The following is a 12,515-nucleotide window of genomic DNA, read 5'->3' as shown; positions in this document are numbered from 1 at the left end:
CCTGCTGAGCCCCCTTTTACAATGTTAAACTCCTTAAAGGTTGAGAAAGTCACTGTACTTGGATTGAAGCAAGCTGAATGGCTTACAGTCTCTTGTAAATCCAGAGGTTTTCTCAATTCTTAGGGCAAAAAAGAATTTGAAATCTAGATACATTGAAATTTGAGTGAATTGGATGCCTCTGTACCAGACAAAAGTTGAGACAGCTCAGGGCTTCAAGTACCTGAAATGCTGATATAAGTGTTCAGAATAGACTGCTAATATCTGAACTTCTGTTTGTGTGGCCCACTTTTTCCCGTGAGAGTGGTGTACACTAGCAATCTCCCCTCTGCTTTTTCTGTATTTTGTTGCAGGTCTTGCATGTTTCTGAGGTTTCTGGTTTCTGAGGACAGAGGATTGTAGAATGAGGGTCTTGTGCGCAAGTGGTAGATCTGGTGTTTTTCAGAGCCTCTGGCCCTTTCCTGTCATTCACAGGACTAGGAAGCGAGTGTTGGAACTGCTGGAAGTGTGCAGAAGTAGCATGCTGCCTCCGTGCAGCCAGCCCAGTGTTATGGGAAGTGCTAAAAGTGCTGGATCTGCTCTACCATTGTGTGCGTACAGCACCGTAATGCTCTTGCCATCCTTGTGCTTCATCTAGCCCCTGCCTTGCTCAAAAACTGTTCCTGGGAGCAGGCAAGGAACCTGTTATGGTGATCTGCTTACAGAGCACTCTGGAAATGGGTGGTCTGTTTTTCTTCTTATCTTCTTGCATAACTGGCAATGAACACATGTGCACAAGTGAAACTGAAAACAAGGCATTGTGGGTATGCATGTTATGAAGCTTTATTAACAGTTTACAAAATGCTGAGTAAGACACTATGTTGTTTGATACATTAAGGAAACTTTGGCTTACTGTACTGTCAGATGCACTGATATAAATCTGTTTACTTAGGTCCTACAAGTTGAAGTAATTGTAAGTTAACTCATTGTGGCAGAGATTATATTCCTTTGGGGAATAATATAGCTTGAGGATTTGAATTTCAGTAGTGAAAAATGTCAGGGGAAATAATACAAGCATCTTCTATTCTGAATTCTTGATCAAATCCTTTGGTGAAAGCCAGTTTGTTCGAGTAGACCAATGGGTGTAATGAACATGTCTATGGTGTGTATACCTTTTTGTTAATATGGTCATAACCCAGTTAATCTTCAGGTTCTTGTGACATAGCTATAAACATTCTGTGTCTCAGACTAAAGGTCCAATTCTTACTTCTTTGGAAAACTTCAGGAGCTGGACAGTTTGCAGAAAAGGGAGATGCAGGTATTCTTTAAATGCCTGTTTGTTTTTGTGTATTTTTATATACATTCAGGGAACTTCAGCTATGGGTTTTTCCATGGACTGATAGTGCTTTGGTATTTGTGTGGTACTATTAGGCATTTATACAGAAGATAGCACTTTGCGGACAGAAACAAGACTTCTTAATGCTGGTTCTGTTTTACTAGAGCTGAGGAGTCTTCTGAGTGATCTTCTGGTCTGGGTGACTGCTTTCCACCTAACTTCTCATTTAGGAAACCAGCTAGTATATAATAGAGTGGAATGGTATTGTACAAGTGGTGTTTAATCTGAGAAACGGTTGTGATGGTGGTTTTAGTGCTTACACTTCAGTTTTCATTTGTAAATTACTTTGAGCTCAAAAGTGTTTATAATTAAAGCTAATTCAATCTAGCTGATCCTCACTCAGCTCAGAGGTTGGTGCAGTTCTTCATCACCTAACATTGTTAATCTGGAGAGTAGGTCTGGTGTCATAATGTATTTGTCTAGAAAGCCAGACATGCCTGAAGGCATCATAGAAGGTGCTTGAGGATTCATTTGATGACCTTCTAAAAAATTATGCGATTTAGAAACAATGCATGAGGTTTTGAGGACTTCCAACACTCAACAAAATTAATGCAAAGGGAAAAATCTTAATTACAAATATGGCCTCATGTATTTAGTGATAACTTTGACCTTAAGTTTTCAGGAAGACCACATATGTTGCAGATTAAAACTTCAGCAGCATTCAAAACAAACAAACAAAACAAAAGATGACTGCTAATTTATTTTTGATACTTTGTATTTACTTTTAAAATACAAATAATTTAAGATATGAAGCAATTCATGTTCTCCCTGAAGATCACTTGTTTAAATGAATATACTTATTACCAAAACATAATCTGCATCGTAACTACTGTCAAAAGTTAGACCGGAGATGTTTCCTGGATGGAACACTGTTTTGATTTTAGTATTGGAAAATACAGGGTGCATTTGGGAGCTGAACGTGTGTTTAAATGTACATCTGCACAGACATAATTTATAATGGTGATGTCTCAGTTTAAAGCTTAACTTGCAGTAATGAATAGGCAGTTGCACATCAGCTGTTTCACCTGGCCTTTGTAGACTTCAGAGAAAAATACCACCAGTTTATCCTTTGTAGCTTCTTATGATCAAAAGGGGAAAGCAACTTTTTAGATATGAAAACTTCAGTTTCTGGATGTACCTGTAGCCATGAAGTGTTTAGTTGCTGATACGACATTTATTCTTTTAAAAAATACCATCAACGCCACCCTCCAAATCACAACCAAACCAAACAACAAAGAAACCCTCACCCAAATCCTGAGAGACATGAGTTATTGTCATTTTTAAGTGTTGGAAATTCTGGTTAAGAGATTTGATAAAGCAGGTTCCTGAAATCTGGGATGGAACAAACCCCAGGCTTCTGAGACTCAGGTTAGAATCATAAATGCTTGTTGTCTTTTCTGACAATCTGCATTAAGATTAGTTCAGTCCACTACTTTATCTGGATGTTTAATGTGCAGTGTTTCAAAGGAGGGGCAGTGCTTTCACATCTCGTGTGGGATGACTTGCCCTTGAAGAAAAGCTTCTCTTTAGTTCTGGCTCTAGTTATACACCTGGCTTAAGCATTGAAAGGTTAAACTCGGGGGACACAGGAGGGGACATGAAATAAAACAATTAATTGTTTACATCCAGACCAATTTTTAATCAGTTCTTCTTGAACTTCCTTTTAACTTGGGTATTTTTGTGTCAATTCTCATTGTTCACTGCTCAAATACTGTTATCTCAGATTTGAACTGCTTCTGTTCCTGAGGTAATTATATTGGTAGGCCCTGAACCGATCTATTTCCTCTCTTCTACAATGTTCAGCAGTTAATACAGTATTTTTGTTGAGGACACATCACTGAAATATATAATGAACTTATTTTGCATTGTTTGTTTTAGTCATCGTGCATTCATTTCAGATCTTGACTACTTCTGCACGTTGACTAGAAGTCTTCAGTGGGCTGCATGCCTGTGTCTCTGCACAGCAATTTTTTGACCTTTTGAATTCTAAATTAGTTTGAATTGTTTCTCTTAATAGATGTTACTTTAGATTTTAGTACTATTTATTTTGCCTCGCTTTGATCAACCTTTTAAGCAGTTCTTAATTATGTGATACTTCAGTTTTGGAAATTATTCATCTTGACTTTGGATGGTTAAGTATGAGCTGGTCTAAGTGCTTTATTTTGTTCCTTGTGTGTGCAAGGTAAAATCATCAGAAACGTGCTGCTTATTTTTGAGCTGGTGAGATCTTCATGACATGGCCTCTTGACTCTTGTCAGCTTCTTCACTCTTATAGAGGTATCGGGTACTTCTGCTGGTGCCAAAATGATGATTGAGAGAAATTCACAAGAAAATGCTTATGAAGATCACTTTGTAAATAAGACTCAAGTTGCTTGGCTCAAGTTCTTCTCTACAGACATATCTGTTTACAAATACTTTTTAAACTCTGCACCTGTATTCATTTGAAAGTGACTTACTGAAACCATAACCATGTGTATACTTCTGTTGGGTCTTTTTACCGATTATAACATCTCCCACCTAACAGCCTCCAAAATGTATCAAGGTTAGATTGTTTCATTCTTTTTTTAGCGAATGCTAGCTTACTAGTTGAAAACTGGATGTTTTAAGGTTTTCAGTTTAGTAATGGCTTTGTTTCCATGGAAAAAATATTGGACTGAAGCTAATAAAAAAGTTGCTAAATACATTTTAGGAATTTCAGTGGCTTCTTGGGGGGTGAATGAATTTACTATATTGCATTCATCAGATGTTCCAGCAAAAACCACTCTTTTGAAACCCGTATGCATTTTTCAGTGTTTTTAACTTCCTTTTCAGATAAAGATGTTTAGATTTTTTTTTTAAGTCAAATTGGATAAAATAACTTTAATGCTGCAGTGTATGAGTTTTGCAGACAACAGGGTAACTGCCACTATGGTTCTGTTTGATTATGTAGCAATCTCAGTAGTCAACTGACACTCTCCTTCAGTCGATGTTCTGGCATGGGCAAGTTGACCTTTTAACCTGTTAAAATGCACCCTGCTACCTGAAGTATGTTGTTAAAATGCTATTTTTGTATTACTTTAACACTTTTTAACAAACTGAATACTTCTACCAACATAAACTTTGTAGAGAAATACTCTTAGGAAGTTTTAAAGATCTTTTTATATTATGAGGGTTCTGATTTCATCCCTTCAGGATGGCTGTTGTTTTCCCATTATCAGTGATGGAAAGGAGAAGCTGCAACAAGCTATACTGATTAGTTTGCTTAAAAAACCAAATCCTTGTTTATGTTTTTAGATTTTAATTTAAACTTCTTGATTACTTTTCTAGTAAAGCAAGGTCGTCCTAAAAAGAAATTGGTAGGTTTTCTGCTACAGAGTCTTGGCAACCAGAACAAGGGCCACATTGTGTGTTAATTACCCTATTTTTAGAACATGGTCAGGGAGCTCAGATCAGTAGCAGAGACAAACATGCGGATATAATTCAGTCTCGATTTTAAGTTTTTATTCTGTAGTCCCATTTCCTTCTCATTATGAAGACTTTTGCTACAAGAGTAACCAGGGACTACCTAAAATGCAATAAAAATGCTTAAAAAAAATAGAGGAATTCAGTGTTTGTGGACTGAATCTTCACTTCCTAATTTAAAAATTAGTTAAGGGGAAGCTCTAAAAAGTGTTTCCACATGAATTAAAGCAAGCCCTGCAGTTACTAGTAACTAACTTAGTTATATATATGATCACTCTGTTTTGTTTTGAAGAGTTTGAGTTTTTCCCATCATGTAACAAACATTCTCATGCAAGTTGTAGAGCACTTTAAAGTCAAAACGTGGAAAAAACAAAAAAAAAAAGTGTTTTCATGCCATAACATGTATTGTGCAGAGGCCTGCAAGGACTAGTGAAATAATTGGATTGGCAAATGGCTGAAGCGGGTGCCTTTACCTCAGGAGTTACTAGGAAAAGCAAAAATTACCACTTGAAGGAGAGCAGGCAGTTTCAGTTAATTGTGTTGTGTTACTTGGTTCGGCATTATCGTAGTGTTTTTATTCTCTACAACCAAACTATGAATTTTGCCATGTTATCACAAGGTCTGATGTAGCATACAGTTTCACAGTGACTTCAAACTTGCTTAACTCTATTCATGAGTTGTTAGAGAAGGTACTCGCCTGTGGCGGCTTCTGTCTGTCAACCCTGCTGTTACTCATGCAACTGCAGGTCTAGCCCTGTACAAAAGAAATACCTAGCCCTTTTTTTTTTTTTTTAACTTTGCAGCTGTTCAGACATTGCTGATGAAAGGAAGAGGGTATGCATAGCTAAGGAAGAACCACGGTAAGCTTTTCCAGTAGCGTTTGCCAGTTATATTGGCTTTAGCTCAGTGGAAGATCATTCAGCAGAGAAACTTGGTGTTCCCTTTATGAAGGGGTTGTATCTCCCTTGTGGTGATGTGAGTGCTTCCCGTCTTTGTCAATTTAGCAGTTGAACATAGTTAAGTTCTGAGTGTTTTGTGAAACACCACTACTCATCTTATTCTTGTAAGTAATTGCAAAACTAATTTTTAATTAGTTATTTTAAAAATTAATTTATTATTTATCAATTTCTTATCCTTCTCTGCCTGGTCCAGAAGACATTAATCAAGCTTCTGCTAAAAATTCCCATACATCGCCACGGCAGTTAGCATTTCTGCTGTTGACTGTGCCTGTCTTCTGGACATAGTGGATGAGTTGGTGCTTGCACAATAAATTGCAACAAAACAGAGCATTTTGAGTTACTGCAAGGGTCCAGGGTAACCTTCTTTTTACTGTATGAAGGAACTCAGATTCCTTGCTTCCATTGATCATTAGCTCCCTAATGCTTAACTCTCTACCAGACCTTGGTAGCCTTATTAATACAATCTTGTTTATTATCATATACTCTGGTTTTCTGTGTTTGTACTTGGGCAGACAATCTTAATTATCTACTCTAGATGTGAAGATTTAATTTAATTTTGTCAATTTTTGCTCTCCTACATTAACAATCAGAAATCTTTGTTAACAGAAGAACTGAGGCACTAATAAAAGGAAATTGCCTCTAGAGAGTTCAGTGCCTGATTATGTCTTTCATCAAATAGATGTTCTAGCGTAGGACTACCGTGCTGACTTAATTGGGATTGGGTTTTTTTTGACCTTGAGCTTTCCTAGTAATGTATCATGATATGAAGGATATAATATGTTTGTAACATGTTGCTTATCTGCCATGTTAATAACAGACACAATATCACCTTGTTTGAACAATTTCCATGCTAATGGTAATAGATGTTTCGTGAATTTGAACACGAACAGTCTTCTGCTTGATTCTCTTTTGCAATCCAGGCTTGTTTTTTTAATCTGATACATTATTCAATTGCTTCTTTTTGAAGAGGAGCTAAATACTCTCTCAGTTACTACTGAGCTGTGTGATCCTTTCCCATGTAACAATTTTTTCTAAGTGGTAGTTGGTACCGTAGCTTCTACTAATAGTTGTGAAATGATTAATAGGACCTAGTACAAAAAGTTTTAAGTGTATAACTCTGTGCTACATACTGTGTGCTTTTTAAACCGTTCACTTAATTCTGACATTGATGTGAATGAAACTGCACTCTGCAGAGCATCTAAGCTCTTTGGAGTTGGAAACCTCTCTTAGTAGTTTAAGCAAACTACCCCGAACAATTATTTTGATCTACAGTCAAACCGTGGATCTCTACACTACTATTTTAGCCCTTGTTTTCTTTTTTGATGTTGATTATTTGAAGAAAAATGTTACAAGTTGCCTTCCTGGAACACTAGACAAGAACACCAGTTTGAAGTAACTTTCAGTGAATATATTGCTCTTGAGCTTCCCAGTGTAGTGAGAGCTGAACTTGGTTGGTATGATGTCATTTGTCTGGCACCTTTGGTTTCTGCATGCATTGCAAATAGCAGCTTACAGGGCTTAATCCTGATTATTTATTTTTTTTAATACAACTAGCTGTCTTCCAGCTGGACCTCTCTTTTCTTCACTGACATCTGACTTAGTCCACTTAGTTTATTACCTTATGTTGCAGCTTCTTAATCCCACAGAGGGCTCATTTGTTTTGGGTATTTTCTGTTAGTGTATTGCTTTCAGTCACCCAAGGCTTGCCAGAGGCAGGAGGCTGAGATGCTATTCTATGGACAGGCTGACTTCCTTGCAGTGCTCTGAATTACTGACAACTGAGGAAATAAGTTTGGGCAAAAGGGCTGATTTCTTTTAAAGATGTGAGTAAACAAGGCTTGGCTGTAGTTTGGGTCCAATATCCTCAAAAAGCCCTTGAAAGACAACTTGAGAAATTTCTTCTACTTGTTGCAAGCTAATTGTGTGAACAATTCCTCTAGAGAAGGAGAAATTATGTTTCCTGAAAGGGAGAGAATGGGTACCATGCATGGTAAGGTATCCACAGGGATGTCGAACAGCCGAGATCTGTTTGTGGCCTGCCAGCCTTAGGGCTTGTGCAAAAAAGCTGTTGTTTTTGTGGAGGAACTGTGTCTCAGGAATGTCTTGCCTCCTCAGCTGACTCCTAATTCACCTCATCGTGACCTGTCTTCCTGAGGCTGAGCGGATGTCAGGGTAATCTAATACTGGCATGCTTACTTGGGACACTTAAAGCTGACCTTCAAAAAGGAAAGGTTTCTCGCCAGGGTGTTTGTGTCCTAGCTGTGACATGGACGGTGCTGCTGTGCAAACTCAGGCAGGTGGGAGTAAAGGCAGACTGAGAAAGAGGAAAGACTGGGAGGGGCTGAATATTTATACAGTTTGGGTTTCTGGCCTCACTTGTTCAAAATTACTTACTGAAGAAACACTGACTCCTGCAAACTGAAAGCTTACTAATAGATAACCTGAGGACAAACGCATGGCAATGTGATTATTAGTTTCTGCATGTATAGAACTAAATTTCTTAAAGATAACAAATTTAAGAGGTGAAGTGTCCTTTAAACATCATTAAAATAGCAAATTTTGATGTTGTTTTCGTAAGATTTAAGCTTTTAAGGGAGTTCTGCTATTTTTTTGATAATTCTGCAGGGTGCACTCAAAAGTGTGGCTAAGCTTGTGATGGAGTAGCAGTCTCCTAACCTTTCTATTTTGAAAAAGAACGTGTTCCTTGTGATAGCAGGCAGGCTTGTGGTCAAACTTAAGCTACCTGTATGAAAGAGGTTTTAAACTTTAGCCTTTAGAAAACTTGCACTGTAGCTTTCTTTTCTGTGCTTTTGCTTCCCTTTTGTAGCATGAACTTCCTATGTGTTGTCTTTAAAACCCTGCAAAGATAAGATAACTATTTCTTTTCCTTTGCTTATTTTTACAGTGAGCAGTGTGACATTGTAATTGAAGCCTCTGGGCACCTTTGACCATAATGCAGTGCTACTGGCTGTAGCTGCTTAAGTAACAGGGAAGTAAAATATTTTACAAATAAGATTATTTGCCCGCTGGCTTTTGAACAAGGGAGAAGGTCACCCTTTATTGGCACTCGTAAGCCTTTCTTTGCAGTCAGGAGGCCTAGATTCTAAGTATTTTCCCAGCCCAAAGCGATTGAAGTAAAACACCAGCTGTGTAGCCAGGTTTGTTATAAACCTGCACTGGCAACTGGTGAACTGGTATCTCTCTTCAAGTAGTGAATGCTTCTTGCTGCTCACATGCCAAGGTGGAGTTGCTGTTCACACTCCTATTTAGGATGAAACACCTATGAAAGCGCCTATGGAACAAATCAGGAAGGGTGGCTGTGTCTTTCTTGTAGAAAGCCGAATGATATGAGTGCTATGTCCAAAGGTTTAGTTTTGGAGAGATACTGCAAAATAAATACTGCAGTAATGTATTTTAGTATTACTGATTGTGGTACATACTGTATCCGAAGCTTTTGATGCTAGACTGTGTTAGGCATTGTGCAAAAATAGTGGAGGCTGTTTGCTCTTAAGGAATGCATTTTCTCAGGGCTTTTCTGCCTCTGTTTTTTTTTTTTTTCCTTTTTACCAGTAGAACTGTGTTTGCAGATAAGCTTATGGTTGTTTAAGTAAATGACAATAAACTAAATGTGATGCAACTATATATCCCTGCTAGTGGGTTGCACAGATTAGTCTAAATGTTTGCCAATGTAGTTCTGTTGGCATAATGCCTTGTAGCCTCCTCACACAAGAGCTGTTGTCTAGAGCTGGGAGATGAGTGTCATGACAAAACAGTAGGATCTCCTCAGTTTGCAGAAGAACTGCTCCAACTGCAAATGTTCTGGTATTGAGTTGTGTAAAAAGTGGAGGGAACATTAAAGGATGAGATGTGAAAAAGACTGATGCAAGGAGAGCAGGAAAAATGGGATGAGGCAGATAAGAACACACTGGAGGGAGGCTTTGAAGTTGACAGCTACTTGATACAGTTTAATTTCCAAAAGCATCTTTGAAGGATGTTATCCAAAGTCTGAGTAAACTGGGCCATAGCTACAGTGCTTGCATGGATTGTTTAAAAGCCAGGAAGCAGAGGGTGAGTAATTGCCATTTGCAATGAGGGGCAGATACTGGACTTCCATAGGGTTCTGTAAGGAGATGAAAGCCTTCAGCATGGTCATAAGTGATTTTGGAAAGAGAGGAGAACAGTGAAAGGATGAAGGCTGCTGATGACAGGTAGATGTTTGGAATGGTGAAAACAAGGGCCCACTGAGGTATTCAAGAAAACAGACATTGCTGGTAAAATCTTCCTCTGCCACGCTCTTGCCTCATGTAGAAAAATCTGGCTTGGTTATGATCTCTGAGATGGAGGTTACAACTCAGAAACAGGTTTTTAGTGCTTTGATACTCGAATCAGCTTGCCTGCATGGTTCTAGGAAAGATGCCTAGTTCGTGAAATAAAAATTTATTATGGGGTTGTCAAATACCTGTACATCCTAAGCCAGCATGTTTTTCCTGAATGTGATTGAAAGCTAGAAGAGTTTGTAGGGGAATTCTTGCCATGTCATTGCTTTTTTTTCTAGGCATCTGTAATGGCCAGAGTTAGAGATGGGATGGATACTTGATGGGATGAAAGTTTTTAGGCATGACTTGGTCATAGCCAATCTCATGTCCTCATTTAGGAAAAAAAAAAAAATAATGTGTAAATGAACTGTAGAAGTCTGTCTCTTTCATCTGTTTCATCTAGCCCAGTGGCCTGGGGAGACTACAGGGGTTGTGATGTCAGTGGTCACAACTTTGTTGAAAGAGCTGCCTCTAGTTTTATGGAAAGTGGTGCTGTATTTGATGGGGAGAATGGAAAGAGAAAATATTGGTCTCTACAAGGAGCAATAATAGTTTGTGAGTGTGATCACTGTAACATTTGCATAGAAATTCATGACAGGCAGGTGAACTGTGCATCTCATGGTCTTTTGCACAGTAATACTCCCAGGGTCCTTGAAACGGTCCAGCATGAAGAGCAAATTAAGAGGAGATGTGTAAGGAAAAAGTTGTGTATTTTGCATGGATAAAATCTTTTGCAAATCAGAAATGATGCTAATCGTTATGTCACTTAAGAAATACAGAGACATCTAAATGAGAGTTGTAACTGTAGTATGATTTCAGTTTCTGTAGGTCTTCAGTCCATGCTGTCTTCTGAGAATGGCATCCAAAGGAGACTCTGGAATTGTTATACAGGCAGCTTGTATCTATGTGTAAACCTGAAGTCACAAGACAGGCAAACATGACCTGAATTTCAAGAAACTTAAAATGAGTCAGAAATGTTACTGGAACACCTCGATTTCTTACTGAATTGTTAGATGTCCTTTGGTTTATGGTAGTGTTGCCGTTCTATATGACATAAAATACTGTATTATTTTTCTGAAATAGATAGAATAGAAGATAGATATAGAGTAGATAGATGAATAGAAACAACTAGAGTTGTTTCTCTAGTTTATCTGCATGCTAGGGAATCGAACCTTTTGGATTATGTGCAGTTTCCTAAATACTTTATTGGCACTGTGGAGTTGTGGTTCTAAGTGAAGACATTGGATACTTCCTTCCCATGTTGGGAAGTAGTTATGACACCAGAAAAATCTATTTTGATTGTATCTACATAGAATGTAGGTGTTAACTTCTGAAGTTTAGATTCTAACATGTGTCTTCATGTTGGCTGTTAATGTCCTAATCTTACTGGGATTGTGCTCTTGTGTTACACACTTTAGACAGATCAAATGAATTTTCATTTTTTTTCTGGAACACACACCTCCAACATTTTGACTAAAATTCTCATCGGAACGTGTTATAAGGAGTTGTACTTTCTGAAAGAAACTTGAATTTGGTTAGCTGGACAGCAGCTAAAATGGGGATTCTAAAGCAGTGATTTCCATGATTCCTTTGTGCTTGGTGTCTCCCAAACCATTGGACCTAAGACGGCAGTAACGGGACAGTGTTTTCTTGTGCGTACTGTTGTCTCTGGATTCAAGCTACCTGAAACATCTTTTTGGAGACTAGACTCCTAAGTACTGTGTTGCTGGGGGAAAATGATATTCATCTTTTAATACTTTTGATGAGATGGGTGCTTCACGGTATGCAAGATTTGCAATAGTCTCAACATATAATATTTCTATTACTGCATCTGGCATGTGTTTATGATGAAACTTAAGAAAATTGGGGTTGTTCAGGACATGGAAATTAGTCATGTTTAAAAAGCTTGGCACTTGGCATCAATTTTTTTTAAAATGTTGCAGTTCTCTGGGTATTCTGAGGAACTACCTGGATTAGTTTTGTAAAGTTGGGATTAAAAGTTAAATCCACAAAAAGGTGTCTTTAGTATTAAAAGAAGCTATAAGTATCCTCTGTCTGCAATTACATCCTGGAAATGAGTAAACAGTTACCAAAGGGGTTCTAGCACCCCTTTTGCTTCAGTTTTTCTCAGATTATTTTTCAATTTTATACTTAAACAGGACTGATTTTCAATCTGTAGTATTGGTATAGTCCTATGGTACAAAATACAACATGGCATTTTGCTGGTACTTAAATTTGTGAAGTGAATCATAAAGGTTTTTCCAGCCTGAATGATTTTATGATCATCAAGTCCAACTGTTAACCTAGCACCTAGATCTAACCTAGGTCTATTGGTTCTAAACCAGAACAAAGTTTTTCAATACTTCTGTCTGCTTTAGAGTGAGAGCTCAAAAAGTGCATGGGAGATATGCCACTCTTCAGAGTATA

Source organism: Charadrius vociferus, unplaced genomic scaffold (assembly GCF_000708025.1).
Source record: "Charadrius vociferus isolate BGI_N301 unplaced genomic scaffold, ASM70802v2 scaffold379, whole genome shotgun sequence".
NCBI lineage: Eukaryota > Metazoa > Chordata > Aves > Charadriiformes > Charadriidae > Charadrius > Charadrius vociferus.
This window is presented reverse-complemented; position numbering follows the sequence as displayed.